Raw genomic sequence first — 21,553 nt, forward strand, 5'->3', positions numbered from 1 at the left:
TTGCATTTTTTCCTGAGTATATATATGGAAAAATTGTCAAAAAATGTTTGACTTCCAAATGAGGTGAAAATTTCATATTTTATGAATATTATTATGAGAAAATCGAAAATAACATTGTTTTTGATGTAAGGCTAATAGTTTTTAAGATACAAGCAGAGTAACATTCGAATTTACAATTTTTTCAGCAAAAACAACTATTTAGCCATATTTCCTAAAATTTTAAAATTCGCGTAAAAATTACGTTACCATCTTATTTAGCATCCAATTTTACATAAGTAGTGATATTTTTAACTATTTATCTTTGTTTAAACCGGATTTATAAGGAAAAGTTTGAAAATGACCAGAAATAGCATTTTTTCCTGAGTATATATATGGAAAAATTGTCAAAAAATGTTTGACTTCCAAATGAGGTGAAAATTTCATATTTTATGAATATTATTATGAGAAAATCGAAAATAACATTGTTTTTGATGTAAGGCTAATAGTTTTTAAGATATAAGCAGAGTAAAATTCGAATTTACAATTTTTTTAGCAAAAACAACTATTTAGCCATAATTCCTAAAATTTTAAAATTCGCGTAAAAATTACGTTACCATCTTATTTAGCATCCAATTTTACATAAGTAGTGATATTTTTAACTATGTATCTTTGTTTAAACCGGATTTATAAGGAAAAGTTTGAAAATGACCAGAAATTGCATTTTTTCCTGACTATATGGAAAAATTGTCAAAAAATGTTTGACTTCCAAATGAGGTGAAAATTTCATATTTTATGAATATTATTATGAGAAAATCGAAAATAACATTGTTTTTGATGTAAGGCTAATAGTTTTTAAGATACAAGCAGAGTAACATTCGAATTTACAATTTTTTCAGCAAAAACAACTATTTAGCCATATTTCCTAAAATTTTAAAATTCGCGTAAAAATTACGTTACCATCTTATTTAGCATCCAATTTTACATAAGTAGTGATATTTTTAACTATTTATCTTTGTTTAAACCGGATTTATAAGGAAAAGTTTGAAAATGACCAGAAATTGCATTTTTTCCTGACTATATGGAAAAATTGTCAAAAAATGTTTGACTTCCAAATGAGGTGAAAATTTCATATTTTATGAATATTATTATGAGAAAATCGAAAATAACATTGTTTTTGATGTAAGGCTAATAGTTTTTAAGATACAAGCAGAGTAACATTCGAATTTACAATTTTTTCAGCAAAAACAACTATTTAGCAACTATTTATCTTTGTTTAAACCGGATTTATAAGGAAAAGTTTGAAAATGACCAGAAATTGCATTTTTTCCTGAGTATCTATATGGAAAAATTGTCAAAAAATGTTTGACTTCCAAATGAGGTGAAAATTTCATATTTTATGAATATTATTATGAGAAAATCGAAAATAACATTGTTTTTGATGTAAGGCTAATAGTTTTTAAGATACAAGCAGAGTAACATTCGAATTTATAATTTTTTCAGCAAAAACAACTATTTAGCCATAATTCCTAAAATTTTAAAATTCGCGTAAAAATTACGTTACCATCTTATTTAGCATCCAATTTTACATAAGTAGTGATCTTTTTAACTATGTATCTTTGTTTAAACCGGATTTATAAGGAAAAGTTTGAAAATGACCAGAAATTGCATTTTTTCCTGAGTATATATATGGAAAAATTGTCAAAAAATGTTTGACTTCCAAATGAGGTGAAAATTTCATATTTTGTGAATGTTATTATGAGAAAATCGAAAATAACATTGTTTTTGATGTAAGGCTAATAGTTTTTAAGATATAAGCAGAGTAAAATTCGAATTTACAATTTTTTCAGCAAACACAACTATTTAGCCATAATTCCTAAAATTTTAAAATTCGCGTAAAAATTACATTACCATCTTATTTAGCATCCAATTTTACATAAGTAGTGATATTTTTAACTATGTATCTTTGTTTAAACCGGATTTATAAGAAAAAGTTTGAAAATGACCAGAAATTGCATTTTTTCCTGAGTATATATATGGAAAAATTGTCAAAAAATGTTTGACTTCCAAATGAGGTGAAAATTTCATATTTTGTGAATGTTATTATGAGAAAATCGAAAATAACATTGTTTTTGATGTAAGGCTAATAGTTTTTAAGATATAAGCAGAGTAAAATTCGAATTTACAATTTTTTCAGCAAACACAACTATTTAGCCATAATTCCTAAAATTTTAAAATTCGCGTAAAAATTACATTACCATCTTATTTAGCATCCAATTTTACATAAGTAGTGATATTTTTAACTATGTATCTTTGTTTAAACCGGATTTATAAGAAAAAGTTTGAAAATGACCAGAAATTGCATTTTTTCCTGAGTATATATATGGAAAAATTGTCAAAAAATGTTTGACTTCCAAATGAGGTGAAAATTTCATATTTTGTGAATGTTATTATGAGAAAATCGAAAATAACATTGTTTTTGATGTAAGGCTAATAGTTTTTAAGATATAAGCAGAGTAAAATTCGAATTTACAATTTTTTCAGCAAACACAACTATTTAGCCATAATTCCTAAAATTTTAAAATTCGCGTAAAAATTACATTACCATCTTATTTAGCATCCAATTTTACATAAGTAGTGATATTTTTAACTATGTATCTTTGTTTAAACCGGATTTATAAGAAAAAGTTTGAAAATGACCAGAAATTGCATTTTTTCCTGAGTATATATATGGAAAAATTGTCAAAAAATGTTTGACTTCCAAATGAGGTGAAAATTTCATATTTTGTGAATGTTATTATGAGAAAATCGAAAATAACATTGTTTTTGATGTAAGGCTAATAGTTTTTAAGATATAAGCAGAGTAAAATTCGAATTTACAATTTTTTCAGCAAACACAACTATTTAGCCATAATTCCTAAAATTTTAAAATTCGCGTAAAAATTACATTACCATCTTATTTAGCATCCAATTTTACATAAGTAGTGATATTTTTAACTATGTATCTTTGTTTAAACCGGATTTATAAGAAAAAGTTTGAAAATGACCAGAAATTGCATTTTTTCCTGAGTATATATATGGAAAAATTGTCAAAAAATGTTTGACTTCCAAATGAGGTGAAAATTTCATATTTTGTGAATGTTATTATGAGAAAATCGAAAATAACATTGTTTTTGATGTAAGGCTAATAGTTTTTAAGATATAAGCAGAGTAAAATTCGAATTTACAATTTTTTCAGCAAAAACAACTATTTAGCCATAATTCCTAAAATTTTAAAATTCGCGTAAAAATTACGTTACCATCTTATTTAGCATCCAATTTTACATAAGTAGTGATATTTTTAACTATGTATCTTTGTTTAAACCGGATTTATAAGGAAAAGTTTGAAAATGACCAGAAATTGCATTTTTTCCTGAGTATATATATGGAAAAATTGTCAAAAAATGTTTGACTTCCAAATGAGGTGAAAATTTCATATTTTGTGAATGTTATTATGAGAAAATCGAAAATAACATTGTTTTTGATGTAAGGCTAATAGTTTTTAAGATATAAGCAGAGTAAAATTCGAATTTACAATTTTTTCAGCAAAAACAACTATTTAGCCATAATTCCTAAAATTTTAAAATTCGCGTAAAAATTACGTTACCATCTTATTTAGCATCCAATTTTACATAAGTAGTGATATTTTTAACTATGTATCTTTGTTTAAACCGGATTTATAAGGAAAAGTTTGAAAATGACCAGAAATTGCATTTTTTCCTGAGTATATATATGGAAAAATTGTCAAAAAATGTTTGACTTCCAAATGAGGTGAAAATTTCATATTTTGTGAATGTTATTATGAGAAAATCGAAAATAACATTGTTTTTGATGTAAGGCTAATAGTTTTTAAGATATAAGCAGAGTAAAATTCGAATTTACAATTTTTTCAGCAAAAACAACTATTTAGCCATATTTCCTAAAATTTTAAAATTCGCGTAAAAATTACGTTACCATCTTATTTAGCATCCAATTTTACATAAGTAGTGATATTTTTAACTATGTATCTTTGTTTAAACCGGATTTATAAGGAAAAGTTTGAAAATGACCATAAATTGCATTTTTTCCTGAGTATATATATGGAAAAATTGTCAAAAAATGTTTGACTTCCAAATGAGGTGAAAATTTCATATTTTATGAATATTATTATGAGAAAATCGAAAATAACATTGTTTTTGATGTAAGGCTAATAGTTTTTAAGATACAAGCAGAGTAACATTCGAATTTACAATTTTTTCAGCAAAAACAACTATTTAGCCATATTTCCTAAAATTTTAAAATTCGCGTAAAAATTACGTTACCATCTTATTTAGCATCCAATTTTACATAAGTAGTGATATTTTTAACTATTTATCTTTGTTTAAACCGGATTTATAAGGAAAAGTTTGAAAATGACCAGAAATTGCATTTTTTCCTGACTATATGGAAAAATTGTCAAAAAATGTTTGACTTCCAAATGAGGTGAAAATTTCATATTTTATGAATATTATTATGAGAAAATCGAAAATAACATTGTTTTTGATGTAAGGCTAATAGTTTTTAAGATACAAGCAGAGTAACATTCGAATTTACAATTTTTTCAGCAAAAACAACTATTTAGCCATAATTCCTAAAATTTTAAAATTCGCGTAAAAATTACGTTACCATCTTATTTAGCATCCAATTTTACATAAGTAGTGATCTTTTTAACTATGTATCTTTGTTTAAACCGGATTTATAAGGAAAAGTTTGAAAATGACCAGAAATTGCATTTTTTCCTGAGTATATATATGGAAAAATTGTCAAAAAATGTTTGACTTCCAAATGAGGTGAAAATTTCATATTTTGTGAATGTTATTATGAGAAAATCGAAAATAACATTGTTTTTGATGTAAGGCTAATAGTTTTTAAGATATAAGCAGAGTAAAATTCGAATTTACAATTTTTTCAGCAAACACAACTATTTAGCCATAATTCCTAAAATTTTAAAATTCGCGTAAAAATTACATTACCATCTTATTTAGCATCCAATTTTACATAAGTAGTGATATTTTTAACTATGTATCTTTGTTTAAACCGGATTTATAAGAAAAAGTTTGAAAATGACCAGAAATTGCATTTTTTCCTGAGTATATATATGGAAAAATTGTCAAAAAATGTTTGACTTCCAAATGAGGTGAAAATTTCATATTTTGTGAATGTTATTATGAGAAAATCGAAAATAACATTGTTTTTGATGTAAGGCTAATAGTTTTTAAGATATAAGCAGAGTAAAATTCGAATTTACAATTTTTTCAGCAAACACAACTATTTAGCCATAATTCCTAAAATTTTAAAATTCGCGTAAAAATTACATTACCATCTTATTTAGCATCCAATTTTACATAAGTAGTGATATTTTTAACTATGTATCTTTGTTTAAACCGGATTTATAAGAAAAAGTTTGAAAATGACCAGAAATTGCATTTTTTCCTGAGTATATATATGGAAAAATTGTCAAAAAATGTTTGACTTCCAAATGAGGTGAAAATTTCATATTTTGTGAATGTTATTATGAGAAAATCGAAAATAACATTGTTTTTGATGTAAGGCTAATAGTTTTTAAGATATTATAAGCAGAGTAAAATTCGAATTTACAATTTTTTCAGCAAAAACAACTATTTAGCCATAATTCCTAAAATTTTAAAATTCGCGTAAAAATTACGTTACCATCTTATTTAGCATCCAATTTTACATAAGTAGTGATATTTTTAACTATGTATCTTTGTTTAAACCGGATTTATAAGGAAAAGTTTGAAAATGACCAGAAATTGCATTTTTTCCTGAGTATATATATGGAAAAATTGTCAAAAAATGTTTGACTTCCAAATGAGGTGAAAATTTCATATTTTGTGAATGTTATTATGAGAAAATCGAAAATAACATTGTTTTTGATGTAAGGCTAATAGTTTTTAAGATATAAGCAGAGTAAAATTCGAATTTACAATTTTTTCAGCAAAAACAACTATTTAGCCATAATTCCTAAAATTTTAAAATTCGCGTAAAAATTACGTTACCATCTTATTTAGCATCCAATTTTACATAAGTAGTGATATTTTTAACTATGTATCTTTGTTTAAACCGGATTTATAAGGAAAAGTTTGAAAATGACCAGAAATTGCATTTTTTCCTGAGTATATATATGGAAAAATTGTCAAAAAATGTTTGACTTCCAAATGAGGTGAAAATTTCATATTTTGTGAATGTTATTATGAGAAAATCGAAAATAACATTGTTTTTGATGTAAGGCTAATAGTTTTTAAGATATAAGCAGAGTAAAATTCGAATTTACAATTTTTTCAGCAAAAACAACTATTTAGCCATAATTCCTAAAATTTTAAAATTCGCGTAAAAATTACGTTACCATCTTATTTAGCATCCAATTTTACATAAGTAGTGATATTTTTAACTATGTATCTTTGTTTAAACCGGATTTATAAGAAAAAGTTTGAAAATGACCAGAAATTGCATTTTTTCCTGAGTATATATATGGAAAAATTGTCAAAAAATGTTTGACTTCCAAATGAGGTGAAAATTTCATATTTTGTGAATGTTATTATGAGAAAATCGAAAATAACATTGTTTTTGATGTAAGGCTAATAGTTTTTAAGATATAAGCAGAGTAAAATTCGAATTTACAATTTTTTCAGCAAAAACAACTATTTAGCCATAATTCCTAAAATTTTAAAATTCGCGTAAAAATTACGTTACCATCTTATTTAGCATCCAATTTTACATAAGTAGTGATATTTTTAACTATGTATCTTTGTTTAAACCGGATTTATAAGGAAAAGTTTGAAAATGACCAGAAATTGCATTTTTTCCTGAGTATATATATGGAAAAATTGTCAAAAAATGTTTGACTTCCAAATGAGGTGAAAATTTCATATTTTGTGAATGTTATTATGAGAAAATCGAAAATAACATTGTTTTTGATGTAAGGCTAATAGTTTTTAAGATACAAGCAGAGTAACATTCGAATTTACAATTTTTTCAGCAAAAACAACTATTTAGCCATATTTCCTAAAATTTTAAAATTCGCGTAAAAATTACGTTACCATCTTATTTAGCATCCAATTTTACATAAGTAGTGATATTTTTAACTATTTATCTTTGTTTAAACCGGATTTATAAGGAAAAGTTTGAAAATGACCAGAAATTGCATTTTTTCCTGACTATATGGAAAAATTGTCAAAAAATGTTTGACTTCCAAATGAGGTGAAAATTTCATATTTTATGATTATTATTATGAGAAAATCGAAAATAACATTGTTTTTGATGTAAGGCTAATAGTTTTTAAGATATAAGCAGAGTAAAATTCGAATTTACAATTTTTTCAGCAAAAACAACTATTTAGCCATAATTCCTAAAATTTTAAAATTCGCGTAAAAATTACGTTACCATCTTATTTAGCATCCAATTTTACATAAGTAGTGATATTTTTAACTATGTATCTTTGTTTAAACCGGATTTATAAGGAAAAGTTTGAAAATGACCAGAAATTGCATTTTTTCCTGAGTATATATATGGAAAAATTGTCAAAAAATGTTTGACTTCCAAATGAGGTGAAAATTTCATATTTTGTGAATGTTATTATGAGAAAATCGAAAATAACATTGTTTTTGATGTAAGGCTAATAGTTTTTAAGATATAAGCAGAGTAAAATTCGAATTTACAATTTTTTCAGCAAAAACAACTATTTAGCCATAATTCCTAAAATTTTAAAATTCGCGTAAAAATTACGTTACCATCTTATTTAGCATCCAATTTTACATAAGTAGTGATATTTTTAACTATGTATCTTTGTTTAAACCGGATTTATAAGAAAAAGTTTGAAAATGACCAGAAATTGCATTTTTTCCTGAGTATATATATGGAAAAATTGTCAAAAAATGTTTGACTTCCAAATGAGGTGAAAATTTCATATTTTGTGAATGTTATTATGAGAAAATCGAAAATAACATTGTTTTTGATGTAAGGCTAATAGTTTTTAAGATATAAGCAGAGTAAAATTCGAATTTACAATTTTTTCAGCAAAAACAACTATTTAGCCATAATTCCTAAAATTTTAAAATTCGCGTAAAAATTACGTTACCATCTTATTTAGCATCCAATTTTACATAAGTAGTGATATTTTTAACTATGTATCTTTGTTTAAACCGGATTTATAAGGAAAAGTTTGAAAATGACCAGAAATTGCATTTTTTCCTGAGTATATATATGGAAAAAATGTCAAAAAATGTTTGACTCCCAAATGAGGTGAAAATTTCATATTTTATGAATATTATTATGAGAAAATCGAAAAGAACATTGTTTTCGATGTAAGACTAATAGTTCTTTAGTTTATAAGCAAAATTGTGTTTAATAAGTAACATAACTAGCGAAGAACAACTAAAGATACATTAAATATAACATGCCATATTATTAAGCACTTAATTTCATATATGTACTAGTAATTTTAAGGACCTATCTCGTTTAGTTCTATATGTACACTGCAAAATTCAAAATTTATTATCGAAAGTAATTTATAGATGTGCAGATAGATATCTTTACTATCATTTTATAGAAGTTTCAAAATCGCACATAATATAATTATACCATCTGATTGAGCATTAAATTCTACACAAACACTGATATTTTATCGCATTATTATAACATGTCGTAGTCATAACTATTTATTGCTAAACAGATATTTTTATCAATATTTTCTAAAACTCTTATATATACACGCAATACTTCATAAATCTGTGACAGTACAAATATACTCATGCTATGTTGGATTTTTATCAACACGGACTTGAACTTCATGAATATAACATTGATGAGAATGCTACTGGCCTGAACAACGCTGGCTGCGAGAGGATACCTCTGTTTCCAAACATAAAAATTGTGAAGTCCTTAACTACTGACACTGCGATTTTTCGAACGCATCAGTCGAAAGAAAACGTAATGTCTTTAAAAATTTAAAAACAGAAAACTGCTATTGACTAACTACAGATGTTACTTTCATGGTAACAAGAGGAGGGGCTTGCTTTATTTACAGTGGCTTGCAGGAAGAATATGGAAAAAGTGCAAGTGCAAGTTATCTCCTCAATTTAGGGAATTTGATACATTTGCATTGGCAACCCTGAATATAAGACATTCTTTAGAAAATATCATACCAAGTATTTAAGCCATCAAAACTATTATAACTCTGTGTGTAATGATGGTAGGTCATGGAATATTAACTAGCATTCCTATAGTACTGTTTTTTTTTCTCGAATTATATAGTTTTTTTTTAAATCGATATTTCATGTGACGGATATTTCGACATATTTTTAATGAGTATTATTACCACCGTCAACTGTTCGATACCAGGTTATTACGAATACCGATGCGGACCAAACCAATAACAAACCTCACTCCGTAGTCCGGCTGTTCCGCTGTCCTCGACCGCCCCCTCCCCCTCCTCTCTCGTAGCACCGTCGCTTGTTAATAAAACGGGAAAAAATACAGAAAGAACGAACCGAGAAGGGCGTCCGCGTCCTCTACGTCTTGCCGGTCGCGCGATAAAAACATTTATTGGAAAAGCGGCACGTCTAGGCTGGAAAAGGGACCGGTAGGTGTTTTTATTGGGAAAGCTGCGGGTGGCGGAGGGGGAGAGCCAGGGTCGTATTAATTTTTCTATGAAGCGGCAGGAGGAACCGGTGGTTCGGGTCCGCCGTAACTCGATTGTTCCACGAAAGGAGAAAGAAACCGAACAGGCGGAAACATTCTTTTCGAAGGATTTTCTTTATATCGTCCACGCGAACGGTAATATGCCTTGTAACAAACGGTATTTTGGGTGGTTTTCTGATGGTGCTTGTGCTGTGGGCTTGCCCCGTTGCTATTAGACGTTTGCGTGTATTTTGATCAACGACATCTATTGCTGAGAATGATGAATAAGTGTTAAATAACCTACCCTTAACTGTTAAATGACGATGGTATTAACAATTGTCTACATAGAATAATAGATTTCTATTTAGGATTATTATTATGTGTTTTAATATATACATGCGTTGATGGATCAACTATTTCAAACGTTTACATATATTGGGAAAAATATAAAAGGACGGGAAATGGCTACCACACGGACTGATTGAAAATGGCATTTCAAACCCTTTCAACATCGCGATTTCATTGCTTTCCAAAAAAGTTTTCTGTGTTGTGTTGTGACTGGCGATGGAAAGTGGATCTACAACAATAATCTTGAGCGCAGAAAGGCACACGCGACTTGACTCAGTCAGTATCAGTCATGTGTTTCAACATCTTGTCACGCAAAAGAAGACTTCTCTATGGCGTATGCATCTGCTTAGTGATAGAAAGCGGATGTTCTGACAATCTCAAACGCAGAAAGTCACGGGTTGGTCGAGGAGTTCCGTCCGAAACTACAACAAAGTAGAATAATTATGGCGTGCTGTAGATATGAGCTGCTAAAACCGAATGAAACTGTCAATGTAGGTATCTACCAGTAAGTCAACTGAACAGCAATAGCAGTAGTCAGAAAACAGCAATAACTAGCAAAAGTTGTGAAGGATACACTGTTGTAGCTCGAATGGGAAATTCTGCCGCACCCACATACTCACCAGACCTTACGCCTTCTGATTGACCCTTATTATAATTGGAAAAGTTGGAAAGTTGGAAAATATTTCCACATTCTAATTTATGTTCCTCAATAAAAGCCTTTTTAAAGTGCAAAAATGATCATAATATATTTACGCATCTTTGGGTGGTTTGATTTGGTCGAGGCTTGACTACATCCGAACCAGATTCCTTAGAGAATCAATTACTCTACAAATCATTCTTTTTTCTTCAAAGAAGGGACCTAAAGCTACTAATCAAATACAACATCAAATTTATATTTAAACCACACAGAAAGGTGTCAAAAGCGAGGGCTTAACTACCTCACAACATCGATTTGAGAAAAAAAACATGAAGATTGTTTTGAGTTTAACAGGTCAATTGAAAAGTCCCCGGCCTGACATATAGATGGCGCTACTAGAATTAAATCCATATGTTTTTTTAGTTAGTCCTAACCCTTAAAAGATGCGTGTATAACTTTAACAGCTGTCGGATGATTAGTTTGTAAATTACAGCATTTTGAGTGAAGCAGGTTTTGTTACTGTGAAAAAATGGATAAAAAGGAATTTCGCGTGTTGATAAAATATTGCTTTTTGAAGGAAAGAAATACAGTTGAAGCAATAACTTGGCTTTATGCTGAGTTTCCGGACACTGCCCCAGGAACCACCAGGAAAATCAACCATCAAGGATTGGTATGCTGAGTTTAGACGTGGTGAAATGAGCACCGAAGACAGTGAACGCAGTGGACGCCCAAAAGAGGTTGTTACCGACGAGAACATTTTGGGATGCGCATGGAATAATTTTCAATGACTACCTTGAAAAAGGAAGGACCATCAACAGCGACTATTACATAGCGTTATTGGGCCGTCTGAAGGACGAAATCGCCGAAAACGAGCGCATTTGAAGGAAAAGAAAGTACTGTTTCACCAAGACAATGCACCGTGTCACAAGTCGGTGAAAACGATGACAAAAATCCATGAAGTGGGCTTCGAATTGCTTCCCCATCCACCGTATTCTCCAGATCTGGCCCCCAGCGACTATTTCCTGTTCTCAGATCTCAAAAGAATGTTCGTTGGGAATAAATTTTCGTCGAATGAAGAGGCGATCGACGAGAGGCCTATTTTGAAGCAAAGGACAAATCGTACTACAAAAATGGTATTGAAAAGTTGGAGGGTCGCTATAATCAGTGTATCACCCTTGAAGGGAATTATGTTGAATAAAAAAAACTAATTTTGCCAAAAAATTGTGTTTTACTATGGTAGGCCGGGGACTTTTCACATGACTCTTATGATTTAACTGCTCTTATGTAGCTGCTCAATATATCCTGTGTATATCCTATTCGTTCACCTTTCGACAGAAATATCCAAACCATTGTAATCTGCGTATCTGAATTTGTTCTTCAATTGTGCACTGATTGTCACCTATAAAAATATAAAATTTGCCTTAAGCATCCCATTTGAAAAACTTCAACCCTATTATAGATATGAGACTGTAATAGTGTCCAAGTTTCAGAGCCACACTGGAGGTTACACAATCATATACATAAAGATCATGGAAGGATACAAAAGGATAAGAACAGTTAACTTTGAGTCTTTTGAACAACTATTACAGTGAAAGAGCCATATTCATAATGTACAACGAACAGAAGACAATATAAAAACTAAAAGGTCACCGTTCATTAACTGTTACAATGCCCGCGACAAAAATCATCTATCGAAAAATGTTGTGAACCGTAATTTCACCCGTATATCAGACGACATGCCGTATTTTATGGTTTATTTATGCGGTAATTTTCTACCAAGAAATCCCGAGCCTTTCTCTTGTACTTTCTTGCCTTAGGTGCTCTCTAGGCGATTTTTTTTCTATGGTGGCTTTTATCTTTGTTACACTTTCTGTATAAAGCAATGGCCTATCTGTTATTTGCATTGGTTCAGATTGGAGTTGACTCATGTCCGTGCCACATGGTGATCGATCGTAACTATATTGTTATAAGGGTTGACGATGTCCAAACTGTCAACTTCAATGATTCCCATTATTTAGACTTTTCCTTGCGCTGATACTTTGATGATATTTTTATTAATGCTTTTGATCTTGTAGGAATGTTCGTCGGGTCGGTCGGTCGGTCGAAATGTGTGGCTGTCGCTGCGATTATTTGTCAGAACACTCACTACTATTTTTGGAAGGAATTTACACGAGAACTGAAAAACACTGGTTTAATTATCACTTGTTTATTTCGATATTGAATGATACATGTGGTCGACGGGAGAATTGACAGGATATTAGGTTAGGTAGAGGAAGTACGGTAGCGCTGTGGAAGTGGTACTATTACAAGGGGACGGAGAAAAGAAAAGAGAGCGAGACGTCGTCGTGATGGTCTTTTATACCCTGGAACCGCATGGTACCAATCCACCGGCCTTGCCAACCTTTGTACTTGTTGATGAAAACGTGGTGGCCTAAAGTTTCGTGGCGATCGCCACAATCTTTAATAGAATATCGGCATCTCGAACAAAAGAAAAATGTTTTGTTTTTAAAGAATGTTAATTTTCAGCCAGATGTGACACGAGATTAACAATGTCGGAAATTGTGGTTCTATTTATATTCCCTTGTTTATTTCTCCTTTATCTTCGAACCCATGACTCATTCATTTCCTACGTCCAAATCATTTTCATGTCTGTCCTTGATAGCATCATTAAAATTTACATACATTTTTATCATTTACACGGTTGTATATCTATCTAGCAATTATTTCTGGTTTATTGTTTGAACGCCACAAAGTTCCCAACAATAAAAACCATTTGTAGTCAAAGCAGTCTTCACGCGCTTCCTCATTTAGCAATTACAACGCCGGAATTTTAATGGAGTAGCGCGTTAGCAATAAAAATCGAACGGACCATCATCGTGCCCACTTCGGAATGATTTGAACCAATTTGCCCTCATATAGGCGAAGAACCCTCATCGTGCCATCATTAGATTATGATGTATTCGTTAGATATCACACTAATGATCAGCATATAGCAATTTTCACATACTCTTTTGCATATATAATAATATTATATGAATATTATATAACAATTTACTACTTAATAGAGAAAATTATTAGTAAAATGTCATAACTTAGAGAAAATGGATGTTTATGTTAAATACTGAGTTTATTCTGATTTTGCGGATATTTGAAAAGATTAACAGATCGTAGAAAATGTCTACATGGCATTTTATAACAGTCATTTCACTCGGAAGTCCAATCGACAGTCATCCGAGTGGACACACGTTGTACCTGCTCCAAAGCGTGGGAAAACTTAACAGTCGCCTGGCAACGTTATGACGTCTATAATTTGGAATGCGCATGGAATGATTTTCATTGACTAACTTTAAAAAGGAAGGACCATCAACAGCGACTATTGCATAGCATTTTTGGACCGTTGAAGGAGGAAATCGCCGAAAAACGGCCGCATTTGAAGAAAAAGAAGGTACTGCTTCACCAAAACAATGCACCGTGTTACAAGTCAGTGAAAACAATGGCAAAAATCTATGAATTGGGCTTCGAATTGCTTCCTTATCCACCGTATTCTCCAGATCTGTCTAATACGACTATTTCCTGTTCTCAGATCTCCAAAGAATGCTCGCTGGGAAGAAATTTTCATCGAATGATGAGGTGATCGTCGAAACTGAGGCCTATTTCGATGCAAAGGATAAAACGTACTACAAAAATGGTATTGGCGAAAAAGTTGGAGGGTCGCTATAATTGGTGTATCACCCTGAAAGGGAATTATGTTGAATAAAGGAACTAATTTTATCAAAAATTGTATTTTACTATGGTAGGCCGGGACTTTTCAATTGAACTGTTGTATGAATGTAGTTAATAGAAAGGGTGTGAAATAAATTGATAAGATAAATTTGAATCTTTGTGATTTATTATTTCTTTCGTTTTATATAATTGTCTGGAGCATACAAATAACGCAGAAGTATTGAAATAATATATCGTGTAACACATTTTATTGCAATATATGGAACAATGTAAACAAAAACAAATCTAAATAAATAACAATTGGATAAGTAGCATATGTAAGTTATCTAGACTACCTTTTCTTATTTTGAAAAATTTCATCAAAAATCAGTCATACAAGATCAACAATAATTTAGGATTATTAGTGAAAAATGCTTTAATAGCCAAAAGGTGGTACTCTTTCCTTGAGACCTACATACCAAAAACTATAAAAGAAATATTGTAAATTCTCGAATATTATTCATCTGATTTCATCTGAATCAAGACCTAAATTAATATCTGATCTGTATACAGACGGTATTGACCATGATTTAATATCATTTCCATCAGCAATTATAGAGAGAAAAAACCAATACCAACACACCAGTTTGGCTTTATTAACAAATATTCAACAGTTGATCAGGTGTATAGAATAACAGATATCTTTGAAAGAGCTTATGAAGATAAGAAAGTATGTTAAGCTATATCATTAGATGAAGTCTACGTATATGGACCTACCGAATTAGTTTTCAAGTTTTCCAGGACAAAGTCTTAAGAACTATAATAAGTGCACCCAGATGCTATAGGACCGATTACTTGCACTGAGACCTTCAGATTCAGATTGTCATGTAGGAAATCAAGAGAATTGCAGTGATGATATTTATCCAGTTGATAACCATTTGGTCTTGTGTAGTGAGGTCATCAGATGAGGACATCAGAGACTAAGATAGAGTGGATGGGTCCTCCTAGAGACATATAGATGCATATATCTAGATTTAAGCTATTATAAAGACACTGTAGGTTACCGGGCAACGGCTATTAACAGTGTAATAAATAATAATAATAAAAAAATTAATCAGCCACAGATAAAATAGATTTAAAAAGCCTTTATCACTAATGATGACTGACGTATGAAGTGTTCTTACTGCCTCTTTGATCATTAAGACTTGCAGTAGTATCTTGTATAAATAATAAATGAGACTATTGTACATTATTAGTTTTTTTCACATCTTACCTCATTTTTCTCACATTGAAGTTAATAAGATTATTTTCTTGCGGACCGGCCTAGTTGATCAACTACTAAAAGTGCGACGTCATGGGTAAATTTGGCTTTACTTGTCAAAGGTAGACCCATTTTTTGATATTGTCTGCTGCTAGTCTACATTAAATAATAAGTAAATCTACTATCTCATCAAACTAATCGAAGAATATCTCGTAAACAACTTCGCGTGTCTCCAGGGCATTTCTCATCGAAATGACAGCCAAGAATACCAGAAACTGGAGCATGCGCAAATATTATATAGTCCATGAGTCTGGTGCAATTTCGTGTGTGCTAAGTGTCTGGTAACGAATAAGTGCGGAACCGTTGCCCAGACATACGGTCAAGAAACTGTACGATGGGCTGTCCCAGAACGGTTTGTTTGCTTCGAGCGAGAATACTGACGACCTTGAGCGCGGCCTCGTCGGATCTGAACTTTCTACGGCCGTTTCTCTCAGTCTCCTTATTCGCGGTCTCGTTCTGATTCCCGCGGACGGCGGAAAATTGAAGATCGATCCACTTTTCATCGATGGAAAGCTACGTACGCCTACGTTTTTGGAATTACCGGCGTTTGAAACCTTAATTGTAACTACCAGGTGGTCCGTGGCTTCTGATATAGAGTGAACTAGCTGTTGGTTTGTTTTGGTGTGTGTTATTTGGACGTTGACAATCCTGTATCGATTTGTACTATTTAGTAAGTTCGGTGTCTTTAGTGTAAGAAATGAGTCATTTTTACTCTTGTGTTGTCAGCCAATAACTCAAAATTAATCAATTAAATCAACTAGTAATCCAACGTAGCCAAGATCAAGCTCTTCGATTAATTAATAAATGAGGAATAGGAATCAAATTTTAGGAGTTTCTGTTGCTATAACAGAACATCAGTTGTACAAATAAGACTCATTTTTAATTCAGTAAAGATACTATAGTGTTATTATGACATAATGGCAGTTTTTGTTTGTACTTTTAGATGTTTTCGATTTGAGTGTTAGCCAAGTGTTAACCAACTATAGCTTTGGCCAGTATCCAGATTCAATCTTATTATTTCCTTTGGTGTATGCTAGGGAACATAGCTATTTGGGAAATAGATCTAGATTTTTCACATAGAGTGTATTGTTTATTTAATTTCTTGGCACTTAACTAACTGTATGATCTTTTTGGTGCATCTTAAGTTTTGATGTGGTTTGCGCTGATTCATGATATTTGTATCATGTTTATGAGTGGAAATACCATGATAACCAGCGGAAAAATAATTACAGTTATGATCAATTGAAAATTCGATAAGAAGCTTGGCTTCGTTGTATCAATTAAACTTCGTTCGAACCACAAATATCTCCAAGCTTCTTGTCATAAAAAACAACAATAACATAGTTAATACACACAGTAAATACTTTCTTTTCAATTCAATAATTGACGCGGGAGAAAGGTAATCGATAATAAGAAATTATATTTGAAAGTAATTGCATGAAAACCTTTTTTCTTCCTATCATTTCACTGTCTGTTAAGTTATTTTACAAACATCAGTGTAGAGATTTATTACAGGTGAATACTTTTGATTAGTCATTAACTGAATATTGATGATAGTTTGCTGAGTAATACGACATTTGATTACCTAAATTTTGTGAAAATAATCTATTGATCTATATATGTGAATATATGTATAGTCCTTCCAATAAACAGTCAATGCGCGTCATCAAAATTTATATTGCAACGTTACCGCACCAAAAAATTTTCTTTTATTTTGACTCTTTTTTATTGGAAGGGTATAAGTAAATAATTTCTGTCGTTGAAGTATGAGTTCATCATGTTTTAATTGTCAAACTTTTTTAGTCGGTTCCAAGGCTTTCTTTAACTTTTGTCTTGAATCCTTAATATAATGCAACACAAATGATCGCGAATACCCTAACCTTCATGTCTAAACTGTGTCAAAAAAGACATTATGATATCTAATATATTTAATTTTACCTTGATATATTCGTTGACGTTCTTTCATAAATGATGAAACATGTATATTATTTACTATTTGTAAGTATTAGAGTGAGCACTTTTCCGCAATCGCTGATTATTAGTGCTAGATACACTAGCTATTAAAATAGGGAAGGTCTGAATAACTGTGAGCACAAAAAGTCGTAGGTTAGCCCAGAATAACTTTCCACATCGAGAATAAAGCGGGCTATTCATAGCCATAATGTATTGCTGTATATATTGGTAATAGCAAGGTGTTGTATAACAAACGAACGAAACTGTTACTGTAGACGTATATCGAGGTAAATCGATCAAACTTAACGACAATTGTTGTAAAAAAAGACTAGCCAGAGCAAGTAATACACGCAAAATCATCTTCTTGCATGACAAAGCTTGACCGCACATGAAGGATAGACTGTTGCAGCTTGAATGGAGGTTTTGCTGCACTCGCCATACCTACCAGATATTGCGTCTTTTGATTAGTAGTTATTCAGATCGACATAACATGACACTGTTTCGAAACGCCGAAAAATCGCGAAAATGGATTGATTGCTAATTGAATTGCTGTGAAGCCAATATTATTCTTTCGAAACGGTATCGCTATTTTACCAGAAAATGGGAAAATCTTATAGATAATGAAAAAATGGTCAGAGTACAGGCAAGCAATCTAATGGAGGAAGGTTATGACTAAAAACTACTAAGGTCATATGAAGCAGTACTAGCATCGATGCCAACTACAATCAATTACCGTTTAAATGAAAAGGCCAAAGGCTAGATACGCTGCCACCAATAGCTAGCAGAAAACCTTTTCGGCGGCGTATAGGTATGCATGCTACAAGTTATCCACAGATCATAACTACACATCAGTAACTCTGACCACTTTGACGTTAAACTGTTATAACTGTTAAACTGTTATAAGTTCGTATGGTTTCGTTTGTTTCAATTTCCTGACATCCTGCGCACTGTCCAGCAGTTGTATTGCTTCCACGTTAGTATGATTTAGTAATCTTCTTTCGTGTTTCAAGGCGAAATCTTGGATAACTTCGCAAATCCTTTTGATTTCTAGGTCATCGTGCAGTTCTTCGTTGGTTACGTAGTGATAGGCATTGGTAATCAATCGAAGAACCTTGTTTTGAGAGGGTTGGATGACTAGTTGATTTGAATTTTTAGTGCAACCCCATATTTGCACCCCATAGGTCCAAATTGGCTTTGCGATTGTCTTATAAATCAACCTCTTTGATTTTAGATCAAGTTGAGAATATCTTCCGACTAACCAGTATAGTTGTTTTATTTTGGTTCTAATGTGTTTTGCTCCTTGTCTAACATGATGTTTCCAATTTAATCTACCGTCAAGATGGATTCCAAGGTATTTAACTGATTCTGCTTGAGGTATCTGGCATCCGTTGAGTGATATAATAAGTTTTTATTATTTCGCCGCATTGCAAAATTAACGTGGACAGATTTGGAGCTATTAAGTTGAATTTTCCAAACTTTCGTCCATTTGTAGATTTTGTTGACTGCCATTTGCCATAATAATTGTGTCGTCAGCAAAGGTTTCAAGTAGTGTTTCTTTTGTTGTTGGATAAAATAGATAATGATAAATAAATAAGTAGAAGATAGTGTATAGAAAATAATAAATATTGAATAATAAATGAAGAGTTGTAAATAGAACATAATAAATCGAGGTTGAATAAATTGAAAAAATAAATAGAAAATAAAAGAGAAAACCGAAATACTCTGTGAACAAACTCACCATTTGATGAAACTTAGTTTGAGCGACACAAAACACAGTAAAATAAACTAAATGAGTAAAAGGTAATGACTCTGAGAGTCGCGTCTTCAGAAGTGAACTGTTACAAAGTTTTATCGCCCTTTGGACGTTTTAAGATATCACATCTGGCAAATATAGCCTCCGAGGATACATCAACAATGTTAGCATTCATGGTAATTATTCATGTTGTTAAAGTATTCACAAAGATGACATTCTACAATTAAAAAGAAGCGGTAATTCCGCCTAGTTCCTTTACATTAACGTTCAAACCTTAAAAAAAATTAACGATCCAAAATTAAAAGGTCTAAAATATGGAACTACCAGATGGAATTCCATGGATATTCGGAACGATTTACGATTTCTTTGAATGGTAATGTCTCTGTCTGTTTTTTTAGGGAAAAATATCGAGAAAATGAACCAAATAAAACTCGCTTTTACAATCACTAATGCATATTGTTACTAAAAACGTTTCACGTTTTACTAATGTGTTCTTTCGCGCGCTAGTATAGGTCGGACTCGGTTAAATACCCAATTGAAACATATATTAAGCCGATCTAAAAATAACCGGACGAGTTGCCGACTATTACATCGTGAGAAGGTACTATTGGCGAGCGATTCGAGCAACCAAACGTATTTTAAAAGCAACAATAAACGGCCGCCGCGTCGTAAACTACGAATCGCAACCAGAATCATTGAAGTATGCGGTGCAAGACGCCGGGCGTAGCATCTGGTAAACACGAAGATCGTTCGAAAATATTAAAAAATCCGACCGTTTGTCTGTTGACTCACACTGGCCGATGATGACCAAATAACGGTCGTTCGAACCGATGACAATGCGATGGAGCACGTTCATTCACGAGGAATGCTCGATATTTGTCTGTTAGTGTTCAAAAAAGGCTTTTATCATAACAATTTCGGAGAAAAGTCATTGAGCTAACAATATATAAAACAACGGAACGTAATCCTGGAACTATTGGCCATTGTTTTCTATGACCTTGCACCATCGCTCAGCTACCATACAAATGCCGTAACAGCGAAAGAATTTTTCAGATTTCGATGCTGTGACTTTATATACAAGAGGCTACTGACAGGGAAAGGTGTCAATTTTTATTCTTTTAATGATCAATACAAGTTAATAATTTGATAAGTTTGTTACTACAAATGTCATTTATAATTTACTAATTTCGGACCGAATTTTAAAATTTTCTTTCACTTTTAACTTTTACTTTCACAGAGTTAATTTTGTCTAAATTAGAATGTTTTTAGTATAGAATTGAATCGAATTTGCAAAATTAAATTAAGTAAAAAATAGATACCAACTGGGATGAAATTTACATATATTTACTTGTTATTTATAAACAATAACAGTTTATAGCCATTTAAAAAAATATTTGCCTTCATTATCTTTCAAATAAATAATCACAGGTTACTGAATATTATAGGGATTATAGGGAATGAGAGAGAATCGACTGGTAGTATAATAATTAAAGTAGTGCACAAATTAAATTCTACAATGAAAAGTGTATTTTAAAAAAATTAGTGGTTTTCTTTATATTTTTGTTTCTGTATATCTTAAAAATTATAATTTCTAGACTAATTCAATACTGATTTTCGTTTTCTTCACCTCTAAACACATTTATTTTGACGGTTTTATCTTTATCTGAGAGTTAAACAATTTTGGCACTTTTTCCATATAAATTTGCAATTTCTTGCCATTTTCAGTATTGTTGTTGTCATTTCTATGCAGTGGCTCACAAACTAATGAAAATTACTACGATTATAGAGAATTTTACGCTCAATCGAATGGTAGTATCATTTTCAAAGATATACAATGAAAAGTATATTTTCAAAAAATGATTGGATTTCTGGTTAAGTCACATATCTTAAAAATTATAAATTTTAGGAGAATTTAACATGGATTTTCATTTCCTTCGCATCAAAATACATGTATTTTGAGGGTTTTACCTTTATCTGAGAGTTAAACAATTTTGGCACTTTTTCCATACATATAGTCGTGAAAATTTGCGATTTTTTGCCATTTTCAGTATTTTTGCTGTCATTTCTATTAAATGAATCACAAATTAATGGAAATTGCTGGAATTATAGAGAATTTTACGCTGAATCGAATGGTAGTATAATAATTTTATACAACCTTCATTTTCAAAGA

At 31.1% G+C, this 21,553-nt stretch overlaps 1 protein-coding gene and 1 long non-coding RNA gene across 3 annotated transcripts in view; both read left to right on the forward strand.

The window, feature by feature from the left end:
- The window catches only part of Eip63E (cyclin dependent kinase Eip63E), a 204,388-nt gene that overhangs the window by 14,741 nt on the left and 168,094 nt on the right, over nucleotides 1-21,553 (forward strand). The gene's annotated exons all lie outside the window — the stretch shown is intronic.
- Nucleotides 11,916-18,231, forward strand: LOC143203381 (uncharacterized). The gene is made up of 2 exons (XR_013007324.1): nucleotides 11,916-14,685; nucleotides 14,773-18,231. It is a non-coding gene; the product is annotated as an uncharacterized LOC143203381 (long non-coding RNA).

Source organism: Rhynchophorus ferrugineus, unplaced genomic scaffold (genome assembly GCF_030347505.1).
Source record: "Rhynchophorus ferrugineus isolate W39M unplaced genomic scaffold, kcgeb_rfMv2 rfM10, whole genome shotgun sequence".
NCBI lineage: Eukaryota > Metazoa > Arthropoda > Insecta > Coleoptera > Curculionidae > Rhynchophorus > Rhynchophorus ferrugineus.